Source organism: Bos grunniens, chromosome 12 (genome assembly GCF_055505025.1).
Source record: "Bos grunniens cultivar Pamir isolate PY7600 chromosome 12, Bosgru_T2T1.0, whole genome shotgun sequence".
In the NCBI taxonomy this organism is placed as follows: Eukaryota; Metazoa; Chordata; class Mammalia; order Artiodactyla; family Bovidae; genus Bos; species Bos grunniens.
The window spans coordinates 85874519-85900150 of NC_141176.1; the positions used below are offsets into that span (position 1 = coordinate 85874519).

The 25632-nt window shown below is 40.3% G+C and overlaps 1 long non-coding RNA gene across 1 annotated transcript in view; it reads right to left on the minus strand.

The window, feature by feature from the left end:
* Nucleotides 1–1887: 1887 nt before the first annotated feature.
* LOC147362035 (uncharacterized) overlaps nt 1888–25632 on the minus strand; it is a 33888-nt gene continuing 10143 nt past the window's right edge. Inside the window, exon 3 of the long non-coding RNA XR_015137711.1 lies at nt 1888–2532. This is a non-coding gene — a long non-coding RNA (uncharacterized LOC147362035). The remainder of the gene's footprint in view (nt 2533–25632) is intronic.

Here is a 25632-nt window from a genome sequence, read left to right on the forward strand (position 1 = left end):
TACAGTCAAAAATTGCACAAACCTGGACCATTTTTTCCCTCAAAACCAGAGAAGGGCCATTTTTTTGAAGGACTTGTTGGACAATCACAGCAGTTAAGTGCATAAGAGAACAATACAGCAAGAACCTCAAAAATAATGGAAACATTATATATCTAAATATATGCCTGTTTATAGCATCACCTTCTTAAATGATCGAGAACAAAAGAAGAACACAGAGCCAATTGTCTAACTTTTGATTTTAGAGGAGGACAACAGACTCAGCCTAAAGAGAAAAAAAGGAGGAAAGAAAAACAGTTTTCACAAAGCCCTTCGAGCGGGAAAGCAGTATGGTTCCAGGACAATCATGGGTTTGTGTGGGGCAGTCACAGTGTATGCTTGTTGTCTTCATGAAATCATTAAAAATGCACTTGCATTCTCGAAAGGTGTTCCCCTTTTGAAGGATGAATAAAAAGGAAAACAGAGAATTGAAGCAGAGTCTAGGAGAATGTGGTAAAGTGGAGTCTAAATGGTATGGGTTATTTCACAGACCAGAGTGTTTCATAATTCTGAAAGCCAGGAGTCAAAATCCTGAGAGAGGAATCCCAGTATCGTGGAGGATCCCAGCTGCTGAGCCAGATTCAGGTTCCATCCTCAGATTCCTTGGAGAAGATAATCCAACAGAGTTGGAGCTGAGTTACCCCAGATGCCCTGCAGCTACAATACCCTGCATGGAGCGGGTAGGCGTGAGCGAAGGAGGGTATGAGTACCATGGTAACATAGCTAGGGCTGTGAGACAGCTGAACCTTAGCAAGGATGCTGGTAATAACCAGTTCACTAATAAGCTGGCCCATGTAGAGGCCATTTGGGTTACAAATCCCTATATCAGAATTGAGGAGAGTCTAAAATGAAAGGAAAAGGACATTTCCTCACATATCCCTGGAAACATAGCAATACTTAGTCGTGCTTTTATTTTTGTTTCTTTTACTTTTCTCTCTATTTTCTTCTCTTTTCTCCAAATCAATAGCTTAATCAGACTGTAAAGAAAGAATTGTCTTTTCCTCTTGGACTTGACATGGCAAATTTAGAATCAGAGGAAAAGAATACATTGTCTTTATTAAAGGTGCATCTTGCATGATCAAAAATTTTTAGGACTTAAATTCTAAGTTCACTATATTAAGTTCACTTAAATCCATTGTTCACTATATTAGGGAATGAAATTGTTGTTCAGTTGCTAAATCATGTCTGACTCTTTGTGGCCTCTTGGACTGTAGCAAGCCAGGCTCCTCTGTCCTCCACTACCTTGAAAATATATACTAATAAGTATAGGAAGATGGTGCTTTCTTGAGCATTAATCAAGTTAGAGGTGAAAAACTTCAGGAGATGATCTTTTATGTTACTGAGATACATAGACTTTTATTAAAGAGAGGGAAAAGGGGTGGATAGGAAAAAAAAATGAACCTTTCAAAAATAGAACAATGAAAACAACCGTGTTAAAATAACTTACACAAAGCTTCTCCCAACATATGAGTAATAGAGTCTTGCCTGATAAAAAGGAACAAATGAAAGACACCGAATCCTGTTAATCTTGTTTCATCAGTGGAGGAGGAGCTGGATAAGAGGAAGCAGTTCGGGGGGAGCACTCAGCATAATGGAGCAGCTCTGGCCGACAAGCTGAATGGTGATCCGATCAAACTACTTAAACTAAAAACCATGAAAAGAATTTCACACTTTGTCTGGCTAAGAAAACAGTTTTATCAAGTGCACAATCTTAAATGCAATGAGATTTCTTTTTACCCTTCTCTTTTCTCTGTCTTGCTTCAGTGGATATGCTACATGGAAAAAGGAAAGGCATTGTTGATGACATTTCACTAAGTGGGGGAAGAACAATTCATGGCATTTAGGTGTTGAGTGCTGAGTCTGGGAAGGTATTGAAAAATCTGAACTTTTCAGTAGGTTGGTATATGAAAAAAAACATGTATTTCCACTCACTTTCTTATGATGGCTTTAATCTTCTCCTCTCATTCACTTCTCCCTTCTCTACTCCCCTCTCCCCTCCTTTTCCTTTTTTTTTTTGAGTGTTAAAGTCGGAAATCTTGAAATTGATATTCATAAGTGAACTCAGGCATTCTAGAAATTCCTTGAAGCTGTATGCAAAATCTATATTTGCCTGTGTGCAATGTTTTCCCCAGGGACAGGGAAAATAATATTTTTCAGATATTTAAAGTTTTATTTTTTTCTGATTAATAAATAAGAACAGAATTGGGCTGTGTTGCCTTTTGCTTCACTTTGCTGGGAAGGCCTTTCCTTTTCATGCCCTTCTGCTTCCCTAGGGCAAATTTCTTCATCCACCTGTGAATGAAATGACCAGAATATACAAATATTCACAGAAAACCAAGAGGGAAGTTGAAGATAAGGGGGGAAATATATATCCAGCATATGGTCTGTGCATCCAGCATAGTGTCTGAACTTGATCTTCAAAGGCAATTCCCTCTTTGTCCTTTGTGGAGACACACAGCTATGATGTTGAGACCAGGATGAGGTCTTATACCACCTCTGAGAAGGAAACATTCAAGAGGAATAAGTTAGAACCGGGCTTAACTCATGGTCAGTGAGTAAAGAACCTGCCTGCAATGCAGGAGACACAGGAGACACAGGTTTGATCCCTGGGTGAGGCAGATCCCCTGGAGAAGGAAATGGCAACCCACTCCAGCATTCTTGCCTGGGAAATCCCATGGACAGAGGAGCCTGGGGGGCTACAGTCCAAAGGGTCACATAGAGTTGGACATGACTAAGCAACTCAGCACACACACAAGGTTAGGACCATGAGGATGGCAAAATGCATCTGGTTTACTGGATATTCCTTCCTGAGAATGTGCAGCTGAAATCTTCATGGCCGGATACTTCAATGAGCTGGACTCGAGCAGTGTTGTCAGACCTACAATCTTGACAAATCCAGATGTTAATAAAGAATTTGTTGTTGCTGTTCAGTTGCTAAGTCTTGTCCAACTCTTTGTGACCCTATGGGCTGCAGCAAGCTAGGCTTTCCTGTCCTTCACTATCTCCCCGAGTTTGCTCAAATTCATGTCCATTGAGTCAGTGATGCCATCCAACCATCTCATCCTCTGCCACCTCCTTCTCCTCCTGCCCTCAGTCTTTCCCAGCATCAGGGTCTTTATCAGTGAGTCAGTTCTTTGCATCATGTGGCCAAAATATAGGAGCTTTAGCTTCAACAGTCCTTCCAAAGAATATTCAGGGTTGATTTCCTTTAGGATTGATTTTCAGTAAAGAATGCTAACTCTCAAAAGATGAGCACCACCAAGCAAAAACCTCACAAACAAAAACAAACAAAAAAAACCCTGCTTTTGGTTAAGTCTTCCCAGTTGTCTTGAAAAAAATGAGAACATTCATTGAGAAAGCATAAAGTAACAAAAATTCTCTCCAGATTAAAAAGCTGAAACATATTTTCTAGTAATGATATATTCTTCTCCAGCTCCCCACCCAACCACCAACCTCAACCAGAGAAAGACTTAAAAGACCAAGGTTTTCTTCTTTTTATAAAATTAGTCATCGTGTGCAAATAATCCTGAAAATGGAAAGCTTTTTTCTAACATAAAAAAGTTATACATGAGTTTTATCTATTTTCCACTTATTATTACCTGTGTTCTTTTCATTATCATTTAGTTTAATATTTTTGTAATTGTTATTGACATTTCCTATTTGATTCATAGATTATTTAGAAAAGCATTGCTTGATTTCTAATGTATTTTTTTGTTGTTATTGATTCCTGGCTTAATTTCACTACTGTCCAAATATATTGTGTGTGAGATTTCAATTTTTTAAACTTTGCTGAGATTAGCTTTATGGCCTTGCGTATGTTTAATTTTAGTGTATCTTTCACTTGCGCCTGAAAATTATGTGCAGAATGATCTGGCTGTGTGCGGTGTTCCATGGAGGTCAACTGGATTAATCGTGTTGTTTAAATATTCTATATCCTTATGGATTTTTTTTTTTTTTTTGCTTGGCTTGCTAGCAGTTACTTAGAGAAGTATGTTAAAATATTCCACTAGGATAATGGATTTCTATATTTTTCCTTTTATTTCCTTCAACCACTACTTTAAATATTTTAAACTTATGTAATTAATAACCCAGGCATTTAGGAACTTTATACTTTCTTGCTTGATCGGCACACTATTGTTTTTTCCTCTTTATTTGTAGTAATGTTCTTTGCCTTAAAATTTAATTTGATGTTGCTGCTGCTGCTGCTAAGTCGCTTCAGTCGTGTCCGACTCTGTGCAACCCCATAGACGACAGCCCACCAGGCTCCCCCGTCCCTGGGACTCTCCGGGCAAGAACACTGGAGTGGGTTGCTATTTCCTTCTCCAATGCATGAAAGTGAAAAGTGAAAGTGAAGTCACTCAGTCGTGTCCAACTCTTCACGACCCCAATGAACTGCATCCCACCAGGCTCCTCTGTCCATGGGATTTTCCAGGCAGGAGTACTGGAGTGGGGTGCCATCGCCTTCTCCGAATTTGATGTTAGCACAGCTGTATTAGCTTTCTTTTACTTAATGTTTGCATGGCATGTATTTTTTTTATCTTTTTACTTTAAAATGTCTGTGTCTTTAAATTTAAGGCCTGATTTTTTTTGTATTTCTAAAGTTTGTTTTGTATGTAGTGTGATGACCTTTTAACACCTTTAGCATTTAATGTGGTTCCTGATATGTTTGGATTGAAATTTACCATTTTAGTATTTACTCTTTGTTTTTCTCACTTTTCTATTAATATTTATTCCTCTTTTTGCATTTTTTTAGTTAATCAAAATTTATTTTTTTATTTTAATTTTTTTTCCTATTAGATAGCTGCATACTCTGTGAGTACTTTTTAGTATTTACCCTGGAGTTGACAATAATAATCTTGATTGTAATCTTTATCATAAATGTCTAATATAGATTAATAGATCTGCCACTTCCAAAATAATGAAAGAAACTTAGGACAGTTTAAATCTATTTAACCTCTCTATTTCTTGTTATTTGTCATATATTTTATTTATAAAAATTTAAACCCCATATTATTTTTGCTAGTTTATATAATCAACATTCCAGTTTTCTCACATATTTAACCTTTGATTTACTGTTGGTATTTATTTTTTCCTTCATTTTTATGCTTCACTCTGAGGTCATATTACTGTGCATGGAAATTTATTTAAGTATATCTTTCAAGGTGATTTGCTGTGGATGAATTTCCTCAGTTTTGTCTACAAATATCTTTATTGAGACTTTATTTTTGATATTTTCAAAGTCATATGAGTCAATGTAGGCATTTTTCTGAACTTCATGAATAATATATTTTATAATAAATTATTCTATTTTCTCTCGAATTACACTCCCATCTTCTTTCTAGTGAAGAGCACAGGTTTCAGCATTATTTGTCTTCCTTGAAGATAATGTCTTTTTTTTCTGCTCTTCATATTTCTGTTGTTACCATATGATTCTGCTTCTCCTTCAGTGTTTAATTATCAGTTCTATCTGAGTTGCTATTCTGTTGACCTATTAAGTTTGTATTTTGCCTTTTATATTTTATAAAGCCAAACAGTGCTGAAACTTTTCTTTCCATAGCAACCTCTTTTCAGTACTTTATAAAAGTTTTCTTTGAAAGTTATGTACTGAGTTTCTCAATATTTTGTTTTCTTATTTTGATCATATTTTGAATGAGAGTCTGGTTTAAAAAAAATTAATAACTGGGAGTGTACTTCCTCAGACTAAATGATAATTAGATTTGCCTGGCAGTCCAAGCCACCTTGGATTACAGAAGTTTGGGTCTTGTGATTACTCAGGAAATTTATGGGGTTTGTAATCACTGAAGTTTCTTTCTAGCTTGTTTCCTGGAGAAGGTGGTTTCCACCTCTGGGAACTGAAGCAGGTTCCTTCCTGTGCTGGCCCTGGTGTCCCACTTAAAGAAAAAGTAGGGTCATTAGTGCAAAGAGTGATAATGTTGGTGCAGGAGTAACGCCTTAACTTAACCATCACTTCATTGGACATGACCCACTTCATGTAGCTCCATCATGTTGGTTTTGGGGATTTTTTTCAAGGTTTCGCTCAGAAAATCTTTTTTCCTATTCTTTGTTTTTTCTTTTCCTCTTTTTCTGACATCATTTCTGTGGACTGCATGGAGTTTGCAGATTCTTCAGTTGACTTGAATTTCACTTTCATCCTATCTCCATTCGCTTTACGCCTTTCAAAAACTATTTACATTGAGGTCTGCTGTTAGAAGTGTTCTGTTTCAACATTCTCATCAATTTACTTTTGTACTCATTTTTTATACAATTTTTGTTTTTGTCTCTGAATTTTTCTTTTTTCTTTTTTGGTTGGGAAAACAGGAGGAAGTCTTTTCCAGCAGCTCTCTTGAATGAGCTAGTAGGGTCATTTCTTTTAAATAAACCTTTGCTCTGTATTCCACAAAGGCACAGCTGTATGAAAACACTAACTTGGCAAGTTTGTAATTAAGTTTTAATTTAAAACTCATTTGTTATGGAACAAAATACAGTTTAATTGCAAATGATGTGGAAATATTCTCATCAGAGAGTCCTAAGTCATGATATCACAGTCTGTCCAGCTCCACACACTTGAAGAAACAAGTGTCTCATCAAAATCTCTACATTTGAGAGAAAGAGAGAGAGGGAGAGAGGAGAACATGTGAGCTCAATGGTGACGTTTTTCTAGGCAGATCGTCTCTCATTGCTTATCTATTCAGAAAAATTGTTTAAATGCATATAATTACAATTGTGTTTTCTGTTATAATTAATTGCAATTTAAAATGCTATTTATTTGAGAGAACAAAAATTTGTGTTGTACTGAGACCAGCTGAATAATAACCAAAGGCAGAAGTCCCATTGGAAGGGGGAATATTACAGCTCAAAAGTCCCAACTAACATTCCATCTTTATGAAATTCCTAAGAGGAGAAGTCATAAGATTTCCTGTCTGACAGTCATGGCCTCATCTTTTCCTACAGCATCTAAATGGGATGGTTTGAGGAACCACACTCATGACCACAGTCGGTGGGAGGTCCTGTTTTCCTCCCTTCTTCGGGTCACCATCCTATAGTCTGCTGAGGGTCAGGAAACTTGCCTCCCCTGCTCTTGGTGTGCTTTTCCCCTCTCCACTGTTGTTGTTCAGTCACTAAATCATGTCCAGCTCTTTGTGACCCTGTAGACTGCAGCACGCCAGGCTCCTCTGTCCTGCACTCTTCCAAGAGTTTGAGCAAATTCATGTCCATTGGATCAGTGGTGCTATCTAACCATCTCATCATCTGCCCATCTTTGCCTGAAATGCTCCTTTACCATTTCCAATTTTCTGGAAGAGATCTCCAGTCTTTCCCATTCTATTGTTTCCCTCTATTTCTTTGAATTTTTCATTTAGGAAGGCTTTCTTATCTTTCCTTGTTGTTCTCTGATCTCTGCATTCAGTTGGATATATCTTTCCCTTTCTTTCTTGCCTTTCGCTTCTCTTCTTTCCTCAGTTATTTGTAAAGGCTCCTCAGACAACCATTTTTGCCTTCTTGCATTTCTTTTTCTTTGGGATGATTTTGGTCACTGCCTCCTGAACGGTGTTACAAAGTTCCATCCATAATTCTTCAGGCACTCTATCTACCAGATCTAAGCAAGATACATGATTGTTAATTTTTCAGTCATTGTTTTAAGTGATCTGTTACGGGGGCAACAAATAACTGCTTTTACTATGCAAAGAAGACTGTATGATAAAAGACATGTATCCATAGTTGGTTTTGTTTAAAGCTCTCCATTCGAGACTACACCCAGCAGGAAGGACCTTCACTTCTCCCTGGAAGAGGCTGATCAATGCATCACCTTCAATGATCAAGTTGCCTTGATTATTGCCTTGATCATTGCCTTTGGAATGTGTCTCCTCTCCTGGAAGCCTGGCAATCATTCATTTCCTCCCATCCCTCCCCTCTCCTCTGCTCTTCATTGCATCCTCTTCCCTTCCACCTCTCCCCTCTCCTCCCCTCCCCTCCTCTCTCTTCCTCTTTTCTTTCCTTTTACTTTCTTTTAAAAATATTCTTTCATTCTTCTCAATAGTATGTTTTCCTTCCTATTACAGACATCCCTGATTTTGAACAAAAGAAAAATTTTCTTCTTTTAATTATTTTCAGATACATAAAAGAGAGGGACAGCAGTTGATATCATCTCCAAGAAAGCATGATTTATGGGTTCAAACTATCCCAGTGACCACTGGAATCCGTAATGCTTCAGATGTGAGCATTCATCTATCGATTGCCTATAGATCACACAAGCGTCTTTTTCAGTTATCATGTCATAAAGGAGGTAGTGAAAGAATTCCTCTAAAAACCCTGAGTCGACCTGGGAGCTGAGTTAGGAGCCCTTATTGCTTGTAGCTTTGATTGTAGTTATTATTGGTATCACATATGATGAGTCACATTTGAGATAATTCCAGTTACACTTTTAAACTCGAGTAAATAACACTTTCCTTTCTTAATTTACAATGATCAGAATGCTATAGGTTCTTAGGTGAAACAAGTAAAATCATGACTTTAGGTGGCATACTTAAAATTTTATCTTAGGGTAGCTCATTGAACTACTCAGCTTTGGTAATGAATTGGGTGGCTATAGTCTTGGTGGAGTGAAACTAACCAGTCATTGCCAACCTCACCCCAAACTATGGGAACCCCTTCAACTCATGAGCTCATTACATACTCTGGGTCCTTGAATGTTGTGCTGTGCTGTGCTAAGCTGCTTCAGTCTTGTCCAACTCTTGTGACCCTATAGACTGTACCCCGTCAGGCTCCTCTGTCCATGGGATTCTCCAGGCAAGAGTACTGGAGTGGGTTGCCATACCCTCTTTCAGGGGATCTTCCCAACCCAGGGATCGAACCTGTGTCTCTTACATCTCCTGCATTTGCAGACAGGTTCTTTACCACCAGTGCCACCTAGGAAGCCCTTCTTGAAAGGTACCCATCCTGAGATACCAGTGTAATGAACCAAAGGAGAAAATTGATACCTCTTCACCCCAGGAATCAACAGCAGTGATTCTCCTTATACTTTTCCAACTGTTAATCTGGCCCCTTTTTCTTTTACAGAAAAACAAAGTCTTAGGAATGAAAATGGGATATCTCAGCTGAGCTGTCTCTTATTGCCCCCTAATCATTTGTCCATTCTAATTCTTCTGTGCTTTGCTTAATATCCAGTGATGTCTTGGTTCTTCTGCTAAATGCTTTTTTTTTTTTCTTTTCAATTTTGCTTTTTTACTGCTGTTGTGTCCATAGCTTTGAGAAACAAAGCTTGCGCAGGATTGCCTAATAAAAATAAACTCTCCTTTATTCCTGAAGGTGCTGTAGATTCCTAGTGATTATTGAGCCACTCTGTAGAGTAGCAATATCAGGGAATTCAAGGGTAGGATTTTTGTCTTGGCCCAAGGCCCTTATCACTGGTGAAAATAATAACGTAAATTCTCTGAAGATTGTCCCTTTGAAATCATTACATTGGATCATTTCCTTTGCACATAAATTATTTACACAGTCTTAAATGTTATGTAGAAATCCAGGGAATAACACTTTTGTTCTCGCCCTTATGTAAGTCTTTGTGCCAGTCAGCCATAGGATGTGCATAAATATCCCAGATACATCCCATGTGCCATTCTCGTTTTGTCTTCTGCTCCCACTGTGTAGGTTGGCAGTCACATGTGCCATCTTATGAGAAGAAATGTGTGTCACAAGACTTACACATGCAGGCTTTGTGGTGACTGGTTTCATCCATGCTGCAAGCAATTTAGCCCAGTCACTGCTGATATTCTTTGCTCCTTGGGAAAAAGGCTATGGCAAACATAGACGAGTATTAAAAAGCACAGACATCACTTTGCCAACCAAGGTCCGTTTAGTCAGAGCTATGGTTTTCCCACTAGTCATGTACAGATATCAGAGTTGGACCATAAAGAAGGCTGAGCGCCAAAGAATGGATGCTTTTGAACTGTGGTGTTGGAGAAGACTCTTGAGAGTCCCTTGGACAGCAAGGAGATCCAACCAGTCCATCCTAAAGGAGATCAGTCCTGGGCGTTCATTGGAAGGAATGATGCTGAGGCTGAAACTCCACTACTTCAGCCACCTGATAGGAAGAACTGACTCATTGGAAAAGACCCTGCTGCTGGGAAAGATAGAGGGCAGGAGGAGAAGTGGGTAACAGAGGATGAGATGGTTGGATGGCATCACTGACTCAGTGGGCATGAATCTGAGCAAACTCCAGGAGATAGTGAAGGACAGGAAAGCCTGGCATGCAGTCCATGGGGTTGCAAAGAGTTGGACACAACTTAGTGACTGAACAACTGGAAAGTCAAGGCCTAAATATCTTTTTGGCTGGAAGTTTTACATTTTTGGCCTGACTACTACGTTGTTTCATCGAGAATGAATAAGAGGCAACTCCCAATGCTGGCTGTATCAGTCATCATTCTTAAGTGAAAGAGATAAAGGCTGGGAGAGGCACAGAGAGAGAACTTTAAGGGGTTGGCTCACATGGTTGTGGGTTCTGGCCTGTGTTAAATCTGTGGGGCAGAGCCTGCAGGCTGGAAATTCAAAGAAGAGCTGACACTACAAATCAACCCAGAATTCCTCAGAGCAGCAGACTGGAAACTCAGGCACGGTTCTGTGTTGCAGTCTTGAGAAGCTTTCCTTCTGTATCCCCAAACCACAGTCTTTTTCTGAAGGTTTTAACCAACTGGGCGAGGCCACCCACATTGTAGAGGGTAATCCATTTTATGCAAATGATTTAAATGCTAATCAAATCCAAAAAATGTCATCATCTAAATGGGGCTTTGACCAAACAACTGGGCACCGTAGCCTAAGCCAAGTTGACTCATAAGATTTCTCATCACTCTGGCCTTTAGAGAGGGCTTTGTTCAAACCACTGTGAGATCTGATCAATCTTTAAAATTTTTGTTGAGAAAGTGTGTCACAGGCTTTCTAGAATTCCAATTTGAATTTTAAAACTCCCTCTGTTAATTCTCCTTCCTAACGTTTAATTTTAATTTTTATTTTTTTAAGCATTTCCCACCATTTACTCTTGTTATCAAAAATAGTTCAACTCTTCTTGCAAAACAACAAGAAGAATTTAATTTTTAAATCCACTAGTCCTTGCACATGACTGAGCGACTGAACTGAACTGAACTGAGTCCTCGCACTCCCTTTAGCAGAAGTGGGACAATAATTAAGTATCTTATCCAATTCCTATAAACGTAATATGCTTGTTCAAGCAACTTGTAAAATAATGGCCTAACAAAAGGTTCCTGTTAATACATGTCGTGAGGTATGAGTGACACTGTGTGACTCTCAATTTGGTTTTAAACTCAGATTTAGGGTTTTTTTTTTTTTTTAATGGTTTTATTGAGTTGTATTCTTATGCCCTACAAATTGTCCATTTAAAATGAAAAATTCATGGCTTTTAGTGAAACCATGAAGTTGGACAGTTATCACCACAATCAATTTTATACATTTCACCCCCCAAAGAATCCCTGTACCCATGAACAGTCACTGAGTTTTTCTCTCAATGACCACTCCCACCCGCACCAGCCTTAGGCACCACTAATCTACTTTCTATCTCTGTGGATTTGCCTATTTTGGACATTTCATTACCCATGGGATCATATAATATGTGGCTGTCTGTGACTTGTCAGATTTAAATTTTCAGCTTCGTGTCCCAGGTGATGCTAGTGATAAAAAATCTTCCTGCCAACGCAGGAGACTTAAGAAGGTTCGATCCCTGGGTTGGGAAGATCCCTTGGAGGAGGGCATGGCAACCCACTCCAGTATTCTTGCCTGGAGAATCCCATGGGCAGAGGAGCCTGGCGGGCTACGGTCCATGGGGTTGCAGAAGGTCAGACGAACTTAAGCAACTTAGCACAACTTAACACGCATAAGATATACATCATTCTAGTATCCTAAAGTCTTTGTTCATTGATTCACTCAGCCACTCATTTTTGAGCTTCTGAATTGTTCTAGGATCTATGCCTGGTGTCTGAAAACCATGCTGAAGTGACAAAGCTACCCTTACGAAACTTACAATTTCCTGGGGAGGGTAGACATTAGCCACATATTCAGACAAGGAAATGCAACCCTATGTCATTGCTTTGGTGCTCAAAGTGGAAGGCATGCTACTTTCCAAATTTCTAGACACAGGGAAGAACATAACATATTCTGGCTGTCAGTGAGTCAGTGCTGTCTCTTTTACTTTGTATTTACAATGTTACTAGCTGGTACAGGAAAACAACAATTTTTCCTCTTTAGCATTCTACTGTCGGAGAAGGCAATGGCACCCTACTCCAGTACTCTTGCCTAGAAAATCCCATGGGCGGAGGAGCCTGGTAGGCTGCAGTCCGTGGGGTCGCTAAGAGTCAGAAACGACTGAGCGACTTCACTTTCACTTTTCACTTTCATGCATTGGAGAAAGAAATGGCAACCCACTCCAGTGTTCTTGCCTGGAGAATCCCAGGGATGGGGGAGCCTGGTGGGCTGCCGACTATGGGGTTGCACAGAGTCAGACATGACTGAAGTGACGTAGCAGTAGCAGTCAAAGGTTCAGTCAAATATGTTGGCATACCTCCCCCAACCGACTGATTATAAAGATCTCATTTTCATGCCTGGAGAACAGAGCAGAAGGTGGAAGGTTGGAGGGCAGGAGATGCATTTTATCACCTCTCCAGAAGGGAGGATCCAAACTCAGTTATGGAGAAGAAAGTCAGAGTCGCCTCATGGTGTGCCATCCCCTTGTGTGAGCACAGATTCCGTGGTCAGCAGCAGAGCACCGCTGTGGACAGCTTTGGGATCATCTGATCTTTCTTGGTTCAGAGGAAGGAGGACCAGCAAGATCTTCCTCAGGACCTTAGTTGTATGGAAGGCATCTGAGCTGCCCCACTGCTCTGGGCTTGGACCGATTCCTTTTTAAATTTTTAATGTAGTGCATGAAACAACAAGGTGGTATATGAACATATATATTATTTACAAACATTAATAATAGATTATATACCTTTCAGCTCTCGACCAACTTAAGCCCTAAAACAGTGAAAAATGACATTGTATCTGCCTATGTTTTCATCCCTGATCACATCTTTCCGCCTTTCCCCAGAGGTAACCACACCGCTGAATTTTGTCTTATCCATCTTTTGCTGCATGTATCACTACATATGGTTTCCCCAAAAACCTCGCTGAGCATGCGGCTTCTGTGTCAGTTTCCTGCCCTCGCTTTATTCCCTCAGGACTTGTCACTTTCCCACTCTCAGAGGACTCTAAGAGAACAGAAGCTGAGTCTTAAAGAGGAGTCTGTGCGGTTTAGGAAAAGGGAATTTCGAGAGCCTGATCAGCATTCTATGTGGACACAGAACATAGAATGTTGCAAAAGTTGAAAAAGCACAGATGAGGGCCAAGAGACCCTGAACATCAATATTTCAGAGAGTGAGTTGGTAAGACAATGATCAGCACGATGGAGTGTTGGAAAATGGTGAAGCTCTGCAATCAGGCAAGACTGAGTTTGAATCTCAGCTTGCTTTTTCCATTAGGAGCTGGGTATCCCCTAGGAGTGAACTGACCTCTCTCAACCTCGATTTCTTCAGTGGGAAAGAGGGTATGCTTCTCTCCTGAAAGTTGTGAAGACCTGGCATTTAGTAAGCCTTCAATAAAATATTAGCCTATTTTCCTCTGTGTAATGCCTTCTTAAGCCCCAAATTCCAACCATCGCTTCTCTCTGTTTCCCATTTGTTTTTGGAATATATTATAATCTTTGTCTTGAATTTGTCATCTTTGTTTGCACTGCCAGACCAAAGTATGACAATTTTATCCAATTCATTATTTTTTTAGCCCCATTTCCTGCCAAATCTTACATTGTTAAGTTACTCTGTCATTTTGCCTCTTAGCTCCGTTAGTCTTTTCGGCATTTTTGCTGTTTCTCAAAAATAAAGTTTAGTTTTCTCTTACGCCATAAGCAAGTGACAACATTAACATTTAACACCTGTGATATACAGCATCAGGAAGAAGGAAAGTGTCAATATCAGATTGATTCTGCTGGAACCGAGGGCTTATGAGGGACGTGATCACATGTCTCCCATCTCAGGGCGGCTGTGAACTTGACCTTTGGAAACATTTGGCTACATTTCACTGTGGTGTGTCACAGAGAACTTGGGTTTAGCTCTGTGGTTTTTGTGCCTCTCGTGCGGACCTGCAAGAAGTCAGCTAATATACAGACCTGATAGGTGACGGAACCATGTGAGTATTTCAGATTCAGAGGAGGATGTGGAACTGACACAAAGCATGATTATTATTTCCTGCAACAAGAGCTGCATTAGCAAGAGAGAGGTGATAATGCTGTGACAAGTCAGAAAAATGTTGGCAAGATCTTGGAGAATAAAGTTCTCCTTAATATATTTTCTTTTATGTAGCTGTGCTTGTATCAGCAAATTCTTTAAAAAAAAAAAAACAAAAACCCAAAAACTGAAGATGACAAATTTTGTAGGTCAAATGTCAATATTGATCAAAATGTTAGAACGTGCAATACTCTTCCAGGACATATGTTATTGATTTATTTTATTGAGTTTCTACAGGTCTATTAGGGTTATTCCTTGGTGGGTGTTTTACATCTGAAAGCACAATTAAAATCCATTTATAATATCTGCTCAAATATAACATCTGCAGATAACAGCCACAGAAGTTCCCCTCCCAAGCCAGCTTTTGATAAAGGACACATAACTTTGTATGTACACATGTGCAACTTGACTTACTGAGGCACCTGGGAGAAGTTTGTAAATCAGTTGCCAAATGTAGGGAGTGGGAGGCAGGAGGGTGGGCTTTCCAATAAAGGTCAGAGGACATGGTTGTGGAAGCCTTAGGGATTTTTTAAAGCAGGTCTGTAAGATAGGAGGTTTCTTACTGTTGGTGGCCCCAGGGCTTCTTGGAGATTATAAGACACAGAGGGAAGGGACACTTACATAAACTCCTTTGTTTTTTGTTCAACTGATAAATTATTTTTAACATTTAACACATATGACTACAATGTATAAAGTAGATAACTAATGAGAATCTATTGTGCAACACAGGAAGCTCTACTTGATGCTCTGTGGTGACCTAAATGGGAAGGAAATCCAAAAAAAGAGAGGATATATGTACGTGTTTAGCTGATTCACTTTGCTGTACAGCAGAAACTAACACAACATTGGAAAGCAACTATACTCTAATAAATATAATTTTCAAAAAGAAAAATTGATAAATCACTTTTTTCTAAAGAAAATCTGTTGCTTGGAGAATAAATGCACCCTAGATTGCAAAAACCTGAACACACAGGGAGCATATAAAATTAAATATTCAAGTTAGCCATTAATGTATGGCCACATTCAAGATGCTTGAGGCTGATGTATGTTTATTTATCATACATGTCTCATAGATGTGCCTCCTGTGATGTGAAGTATTAATTCTTTGTCTGGGCCCCAAGCTGTGTGCTTCCTTTATGATGACTCTACTGTATTAATGAATGCCCTTTGAGTATGGAATTGTTCAACAAGTTCATAGGAAGTTAAGAAGTTTGGGGAAACGAGAATTAAATCAATAAAAGAGAAAGACGAAACAAGTATCTACAAAAGACTCGGCAAGGATGGAACATTTACTCCTCTGACAAATGACAAAGTAGGTGATCGATGCTCAAGCACTGATGCAATTTTTCTTCTTTATTCTCTGTCAATATTAGTGTAAGAGACACAGCTGAAGACCAGAAGTTAGACGAACTAAGTTTTAGAACAAGCCCAGCTCCCAATGTCTTAGTTTCCTTATGCTCCTTTTCTGTCATATGAAAATTGAAATACACAGTTTACCATTTTTTATTATGAAAACAGTATCTTAAACATAAACGAAAGTTTACATATTCCCAGACTGGTAAATGAACTTAACGTGAAATAAATTATTCTGTGTCCATTGTTCTGTTGATCGATTAGACGGTGAACCACATCCAAAGCATGAACAAAGCCACAGCTCCTATAGGCACAGGTAGTGAGTGAGGAAATCGTGGCTCAGGTCACAGCCCATGACTTAATGATCATAAACCTGTCCAGCGTGTTCACTGTTGATTTCTGGCTATAGAGTTCAAATGCGAGAATCTATGATCAAAAACAAGAGTCCTAGAATCTCTCAAGGTAGTCAGAAGAAGGGGAACAACAACCAAAAACAGCCAAATGATCATCAGTTTCCAATTTATTTGATGTGAAAATTCTAAAGATTATGTGCATGGTGAATTATAATAGGAAATTAAACATATAACTAACATACTGATGAAATTAAGTAACAGTTGATTCAGATCATCTTCTTTCTGAGGTTTTGGAGTTTTTGTTGTATTTTTGAATACTTAGAATCCACAACTTACAGTCTTGGAGTTTCTTCTGACCCTCACCCAGGCTCCTCTGCCTTTTCTATCACATTGCATTTCAAATCCAATCATTTTTCACTTCCCAGGGCCCTTTTCTTCTTCCCCTTCCTCTTCAGTTAATTCTCTCCTGCTCATGACCTGTCTTATTTCAGGCTCAAACAACCTTAGTTCTCCAACCAGGAATCGTTCCACACCCCTTTCATTGCAAGCCTGGAGTCTTGACCACTGGATCTCCAAGGAAGTCCCATGCTGTGTTATTTCATCAGGACCACTGTGGTCTTAGGTGACACATGATTTTACCATCCAAACAAAGGAGTTACCTCCTGAAAGCTGCTTTTTAAAAATAAACTTCAAGGAAATGTATCATGTGGCTTGATTTGGTCATTGACTAAATAGGATTTTGACTTTATTCTCCCTTAGTTATTATGCATATGAATCGGCACACTTGAATGGGAATTTCCTTTCTATGAATGGACTCAGTTTTGAATGATGAGCCACTGATCAGGAAACACTGAACTTCAGGCAGATGCAATGTTGCTACCCTTTGCACATTCATATTTAAAGCATGATATTGTGCTCATATTAGTTATTTTACCATATGCTCTTGACTTTCTAAAGATATACTTGCTCAGAGAATTGATACAAGTGAAATAAAATCTTTCTTAAATTCACCCAAGTATCAAGATCATTTCTAATCAAGTTTCTTGTACCACTGTGTACCATAATGACATTCATTTAACCCATAGGTTATAGAGAAAAAATTAGGATAATGACTATACCAAAAGTAAGAATCACAGAAAATTCGTAGTTGATCAGGGACTTTACACTTTTCCCCTCTTCTAAAGCTCACAGCTCCATGAAGTGGGCATTTATTAGTATCCTAATTTTGAGGTGGGGGTTACAGGCTTGGCAATTCAAGAAATTTGCATAAAATCACGTAAGTAACAATAGCGAAAGGAAACTAAATACCCAGACCACATGTTCTGAAAAGAGTGTGCTCCCCTGGTTCTGCAAACTCGGACTTGAGGACCGACACAGCAGCCATACCTGGTGCTTGACTGAGGCACAGCCTCCTGTAGGTGAGCGGTCAGTTCAGAGTGCTGTGCTCAGGACTTTGGACTTCCCAGGTAACTCAGCGGTAAAGAATCTGCCTGACAATGTAGGAGATGAAGGTTCAATCCCTGGGTTGGGAAGATCCCCTGGAGAAGGAGATGGCAACCCACTCCAGTGTTCTTGCCTGGAAAATCCTATGGACACAAGAACCTGGTGGGCTATATAGTCCACTGGGTTGCAAAGAGTCGGACACGACTTAGCAACTAAATGATAACAAAAATAGGACTTTGTCAGTTTCCGCACTGAAAGTCCATTATCCCAGAAACTCTTTAGTCATGAGGAAACCCAGGAGGTTTATCATCCTGATTTCAGTCTCTGCCCCTGAACTGATGGTTCAGGATCTGCGCTCTAAACATCCTCAAGTGACTAAGATGCACTTGATGAATGGGAAGCATTGCTCTTTAAAATTTCATTCATTTAATGAATATTTTCTGAAAAGATTTCTGGAGGAGCTAAATCTTGGGAACCAGCTACCATTCTTTACCTTGACAACAGTTCAGCTGGCCTAGTCATACACAAGACTCATATGGACTAAAATTCGGGTTATGGATATTTGGAAATTCACCTGTCATAAAGAAAGAAACTGTCCCATTTTCAAGAAGAGACATTAAACTATTCAGAGTCATGATCTGAAATCATGATACTACGAAACCTGTTACAACAAAAGAGAGAAGCCTGTAGGAGTATTCCTTCTGACTATAACAAGAAGGATGAAGGCTGTCAAAAAACTGTAATTTTAACAGAAAAGTGACATATAAATATGTTGATATGGTACAGAACATACCTGACGTCTGCACTGCGAGTCTCGGTTTGTATTCTCACTGGATTAGGAAGCTGTATCACTTTATTAGCGGAAGCCGCACTGTCATACCCCAGTTGAAAGGATAGGGCTTGTTTAATAAGCCTTTCATATTTCACTTGTACACTTTTATGCCTAGGATTTTTACAGATACATTTTTCCCAGCAGGAGAAATCTCAGGGGACATACCAAGAATATTGAGAAAGTTGGCAATGACCATTTCTATCTTATAGCAGAGATTAAGAACAGTCAGACCTGGAAGAGACCTTGGGGAAAATCGAGCCCATTTATTTTATGAATTAGGAAATTGAGACCTATCAGAGTGCAATGACTTCCGGCGGCCATCCAGCAAGTCGACAGTGCAAACAGGCTCAGAATTGAGTGTGGTGGACTGTGGATCTGACAATATTGGGTTTACCTTGAGTGTTCCTCATGTTACTTGGAACATAAATTAATAGCTGTTACACTGAAAGAAAATTCGAGACTCTTCCTGAAAACTTGCATGATTGCAGATGTCTATTTAGGGGAATGTGGACTGTGATATGGCAGACAGGGGAGGGGTGATTTTCTTCCTTTTCCACTACTAATCAACGGTGCAGAGTCAGTCAGTAACAAGGAGTTGGGACCTCAGAGAATGATGCTCCAATTTGATTTAATTTTTAATCTTAGGAAAATTAATTAACTCTTCTGTATCTTACTTCTATTATTTGGAAAGCAGTTTCAAAAGCAGTTCCCACCCCCGACTGAGAGGATTATTGGAAGGAAGACAGACATGGCTACTGTGTGTCTGATGCCTGCCACTACAAAGCAGGTAGCAAGGGATCTTCTGATAATTATGTAAATGTTCCTGCTAGGAAGAGAAAGGGGGTTCTCGAAGGAGCATCTATGGCAGGAGAGGGAACCGGCCTCAGGGAGAAAAAGGGAAGGAAAAATAAACTGTGATCCACATTGAAGAGTCCTCACTCAAAGTCAGAAAGAGAGTGGAGGAAGTAAAGTGTTGAAAAGTTGCACAAGTAGTGAGGTTGAACATTTTTAAGAAAGAAAACTACAGACTGGATAAGGAAAGTAGGGCATGTTTAGTTCTCTGCAGAAAGAATGAACGGCTCTTTCGAATTCTTAAATGAAAGAACTTTAAAAAGAAAAAAAAAAACCACAAATGATTGGTCTTTAGGAAGATTTAAACAGATGTGTGCAAGGATCCATAAAGTATTTTTATTTTTTCTTTAGGAAAACCTTGATTAGAAAGCCACTGGAAATAATATAGAAAACCTTAGCAGTCAGAGATACCAAGCATAAAAAGCATACGATGACTGTGATTTATTTGTAAATGAAATTTCTGGAGAAGTAAAGGAACATTGCTGGCTTAAACAGCACCAAAATGCCACGAAGCAATAGCAAGACGAGACTGTTTACATACCATGTACTAATGAAATGCTTGCTAGAGCCGGCATATGCTTGTAATTAAAGGACATCAGGAGGTTAGGACAAGTGAGTAAGAAACTGGATGACTTTAGGTGTAGACAGCGGGATATAATAGGAGGGAGACAATTCTGGCCTCGAGGAATGAGAATAAAAGATTTATTCTGCAACCACTCCCCTGTGAGTGCCAGGGGACATACTGACCATCTAGACACTGGCTATGAATGAGGAGCCACATATGATTCAAGGGTGGGAATCGCTCTGCTCTCAGAGCACGAGGTGGGAGGCAAGGCGTGGAAACACTTCACACTATGTAAGCTTTGTGCTAGGAAGGGGAGAGGTCCTATGGCTTATAGTCAGAACAGAATTCAGGGGACATTCAGGAAGAGAAGTCCATATGGAGGCAATAATGCCAAACTGAGTTTGTCTAGGACTTGCTGTACTAACAACAGGCATTCATCGAAACACTATACTTTAAAATTTTTTAATTGGAGGGTAATAGCTAGGAGTCAGACACGAATGAGCGACTTCACTTTCACTTACATGCATTGGAGAAGGAAATGGCAACCCACTCCAGTGTTCTTGCCTGGAGAATCCCAGGGATGGGAGAGCCTGGTGGGCTGCTGTCTATGGGGTTGCACAGAGTCGGACACGACTGGAGCAACTTAGCAGCAGCAGCAGCAGCAGCAACTTTATCTTTCCTGTAGTTCAGATGGTAAAGAATCTGCTTGCGATGCAGGAGACCCGGGTTCTATTCCTGGGTCGGAAAGATCCTCTGGAGAAGGGAATGGCAGTCCACTCCAGTATTCTTGCCTGGAGAATTCCATGGGCAGAGAAGCCTGGCAGGCTGCAGTCCATGGGATCACAAAGAGTCGGCCACAACTGAGTAACACTACACTAAGTGCTTTACTGCGCTAACACTACACTAACACACAACTAAGTGTTGTGTTGGTTTTCGCCATACAACAACGTGAATCAGCCAGAGGTAGACATATGCCCCCTCCCTCTTCAATCTCCCTCCAACCCCCACTCTATGCCATCCCTTAAGTCATTATTATTATTGATTGTGACTCATTGAACTATTGATGAATAATTATTGATTCACTGAATCACTCTTATGCTGTTATTGGTACAGAAAGTTTGCTGAGACTGCAAAGTACTTAAGATGGATTCTTTAATCTTTACAGTAACCCCAAGGTAGGGTCTATTATCTTCCTGTTTTACAGCTAGGACTGAGGCTCAGTGAAGTCGGCCAACTTCACCATCACACTGGAATGACATCGGATCGGACCTGGATGTGAACCTAGCGTGTCTGCAACCAGAACGTGTTCCGTAACCAGGCGAGGAGAGGCGGTGCGGTGCAGTGGTTAACAACACAGAATTTGCAGCCAGACTGCCTGAAGCAGGCTGGGTGTGTAGCTCAGGTAAGTTCCTTGACCTCTCTGGGCCTCAGGTTCCCCTCTCGCAAATGGTTTGTCACGAGGAATATGCTAGTTAACCTGCATTAAGTCCTTAGCACAGTTCCTGACCTGTAGTGATTGTTTGACAAACATTGGCTGTGGCTACGCTGCTTTCCAAGGTTGAAGACACATTAAAGACAGAAAAGAGACCTTGTCTGTGCAATTATACTCTGCCTTCCGCTCACTGATTGTCCAAAAGGGAGTCTTTGACCATTCAGCGGATCCCACATCGGTTTCCTCACATGGCCACTCCTCTGTCTCTGATAACTTCAAGTTCATACTGACTCCTACAAGATGCCTGCCCCCTGCCGCATCCTGCTGTAGTCACTGCTCAATTGGAGCTTTGATTTGCTTTGCAAACACAGCTCTGATTTTGCCATTTCCCCTCCAAATATTCTCAAAGTGTCTCCAAAGCTGCTGAAATAATGTCCCACCTACCCAAATTGGCTATCACCATCAGGACTTGATTTTCTTCCCCATTCTGATTTTTGAGGAGTCCTCCATGCTCACCTCCCTCTTACCCCCACAGTTCCTGCTGACTTGGCCCTCTCAGCACGTTCATGGATTCCTCAACACAGCTTGAGTTTCCTTTTAGACACACCTCTCTCCATCTCCATGGCATTTTCCTGACCCCTTCCACACCATCCTGCAATGAAGCTTCTCTCTTCCTAACCTTGTAGAGCATATCATCTTGGCCATTTGATATTTGCAAAACAGAGCCTTCCATGTAAATTCTGTATGCTAACATCTTATCTCAGATATAATAATAAACCCTTGGAGCATTAAGAGGACACTTCTTTGCCTGTAGGCGTTAAGTGTGGGTAAGTAACTTACACGAAACAGACCAGGAAAAGGGGCACAGAGGTGAATCTCTAAAACTAATGAAAAACGTATGAGATAAGCAGATGAAAAGTCAGGAATTCATGAAGATTTATGTAACTGGTTGAAGCACGTGGTCAGCTGAAGAAAGCCCAAGTTAAAGGACTTTAGTCATCAAAAGGAGATTCCCTATCACCTGTGAGAGGACCCAGAGTTTAAGAAGACCCAGGAGAAACTGAAATGAGGATACCAAGGGCTCTATGTTCTAGGAAACATGAGCTGAAAAGAGTCTGTGTAACTTGTACGGGAACCATGTGCATACATGCTAAGTCACTTCAGTCATGTCCGACTCTCTGCGGCCCCATGCACTGTTGCCCGCCAGGGTCCTCTGTCCATGGGATTCTCCAGGCAAGAATACTGGAGTGGGTTGCCATGCCCTCCTGCAAGGAATCTTCTTGACCCAGGGATCGAACCCAGGTCTCCTGCATTGCAGGCAGATTTTTTTACCCCTGAACCACTTATGAAGCCCATGGAAACCACAGAGAAGGGCAAATTAGAGAAAATGTACCATTAAAGATAGATTCAATAGGCAAGACCTGGACTTGTTCCATGAAGGGTGGAGTTTATCAGGCAGATGAGTGCTTCAGCCCAGGAATGCTGTCAGTGGAGGTTATCAAGCAAAGTGATGCTCTGCTGTTCAGGTGCGAAGTGTCCAGCTCTGTGACCCATGGACTGCAGCACGCCAGGCTTCCCTGCCCTTCACTATCTCCAAGAGTTTGCTCAAACAAATCCATGGAGTTGGTGATGCTTTCTAACCATCTCATCCTCGGCAGCCCTATTCTCCCTCTGAGTTGGCCTCATTTGGGGGGCTTTGAGGGTAGGGGAGTCATATCAATGTGTATTTTTTTCCCTTTCTCCTTTCCCATTCCACTGTAACAGGAGAGTCCATAGGCATCTCTGGGCACAACCAGGAACAGAGCCTGCAAGCTTTGCTCCCACCCCCATGAGGCTGGCAGGCGACTCCAGTTTCGCCTGAAAGATTATCATGAAAAGACACAGGAAGATAGTGAGGTTTGTGAATTCTCTGCCAAACCACACATGCAGGTTCACAGGAGGAAATATATTTGAACATTATCTCCATTTCTGGCCACCACAAGATTAATGTTCTGAGGGAACTTCTGCTGCCTCACAGGAAAAAAAAAAAAAAAACAAAACTGACCCCAGCAGGGATCGCCAAAATACAAATTACATATGACATAAAGGATTGAAGTCTTTCTGTAGGAAGGGAGAGATGAGATCCATACCACATGCCCTGAGAATTCACTTCCAGGAGAAAATATACAGCAAACTGAATTGGGGAAAAATGATTCCCCACTGAGAAAAAAAAAATTGCTGATATGGTGGGGTGTGAAGAAAGAAGTTTCTCTGAGGTGGCGGTTTGCTTTGGAAAGGAGGGGATTTAGAGCAGGATAAAGAAACCCAAGAGTGGAGCGGATGATTAAAATGGTGAGGAGAGCTCTTTGGTGGGAGAAATATTTAAAAAGATAGAGGAAAGACGGTAAGGGGTGAAAAGAAAGCCAGGCAATTTAGAAAAGAAATCGGTTCTTGGAATGGAGAGAATGTCTTCAGAGATACACGAGGGAAAGAGAAATTACCTGAATAACAGATAAAGAACAAATGAGAAAAGCCTGCTTTCGTGTGCTAGGGTAATCGAGAAGGTGGCTGACGATAAATCTGAGGAACTGCTGGTGCCCACTGAGATTTATGTCACAGAAAGCATTGTCTGAAGAAGGTCACTAGGAGGGTTTGGGTTGTAATTTGTAAATGGACATCTGTTAATTAATTTTACTGGATATTTGTTTAATGAAAGCGAGTGAGTTTTTAGTGAAAAGTATTTGCTAATTCAATTCTTGCTAGATTTTGTTTGTTTTTTAATATGTGCCTTAGACAAATGTTTTCAGTTGCACAGAAACAAATAATTTCCAAGGAAGCCTAGGTTAGGTCTGGGTAGGATGAAGACAGGTACTGCTTGTTCTAGGGACCTTGATTTAGTCATCTGTGCACAATTAGGTCCTGTGTGGCACATGGTAGCTGCTCAGAAAGCTCTCCTTCAGGTATATAAGCAAAAAAAAAAAAAAAAAAAAAAATAGGACACCAGATCAAAAAGATACAAGCACCCCAGTGTTGGTAATTTCACAGCAGTGATATTTACAATTGCCAAGAGGGGAAGTACTGGAGTTTCAGCTTCAGCATCATTCCCTCCAAAGAAATCCCAGGGCTGATCTCTTTCAGAATGGACTAGTTGGATCTCCCTGCAGTCCAAGGGACTCTCAAGAGTCTTCTCCAACACCACAGTTCAAAAGCATCAATTCTTTGGCGCTCAGCCTTCTTCACAGTCCAACTCTCACATCCATACATGACCACAGGAAAAACCATAGCCTTGACTAGATGGACCTTTGTTGGCAAAGTAATGTCTCTGCTTTTGAATATGCTATCTAGGTTGGTCATAACTTTCCTTCCAAGGAGGAAGCATCTTTTAATTTCATGGCTGCAGTCACCATCTGCAGTGATTTTGGAGCCCCCCAAAATAAAGTCTGACACTGTTTCCACTGTTTCCCCATCTATTTCCCATGAAGTGATGGGACCGGATGCCATGATCTTCGTTTTCTGAATGTTAAGCTTTAAGCCAACTTTTTCACTCTCCACTTTCACTTTCATCAAGAGGCTTTTTAGTTCCTCTTCACTTTCTGCCATAAAGGTGGTGTCATCTGCATATCTGAGGTTATTGATATTTCTCCCGGCAATCTTGATTCCAGCTTGTGTTTCTTCCAGTCCAGCATTTCTCATGGTGTTGAAGCTGAAACTCCAGTACTTTGGCCACCTCATGTGAAGAGTTGACTCATTGGAAAAGACTCTGATGCTGGGAGGGATTGGGGGCAGGAGGAGAAGGGGATGACAGAGGATGAGATGGCTGGATGGCATCACTGACTCGATGGACGTGGGTCTGGGTGAACTCCAGGAGTTGGTGATGGACAGGGAGGCCTGGCTTGCTGCAATTCATGGGGTTGCAAAGAGTTGGACATGACTGAGTGACTGAACTGAACTGAACTGAAAGCAACCTAAGTGTCCCTTGACAGATAAATGGATAAAGAAGATGTTGTACACATATACAATGGAATATTACTCAGCCATAAAAAAGGATGAAATAATGCCATTTACAACATTTGGAAGGCATCATGCTAAATGAAATAAGTCAGACAGAGAAAGACAAATACTATACCATATCATTTATATGCAGAATCTAAAAAATACAGCAAACTCATGAATATAGCAAAAAAACAAGCAGACTCACAGACATAGAGAGCAAACTAGTGGTTATCAGTCTGGAGTGGGCAGTAACGGGGCAAGACAGTGAGAGGCACAGAATACTAAGTATAAGACAGTCTCAAGGACGTATTGTACAACATGTGGAATATAGTCCATGTTTTGCAACATTTAAAATTGTATAAAATTTAAAAAAAACCATAAAGTTAGACAAACCTGGATTTGAATCTAACTTAAAAAAAGTGAAAAAAAGAAAGTTCTCTTTCCACTAATAAGCCAGTAGGAATTTGATGATTCTATCT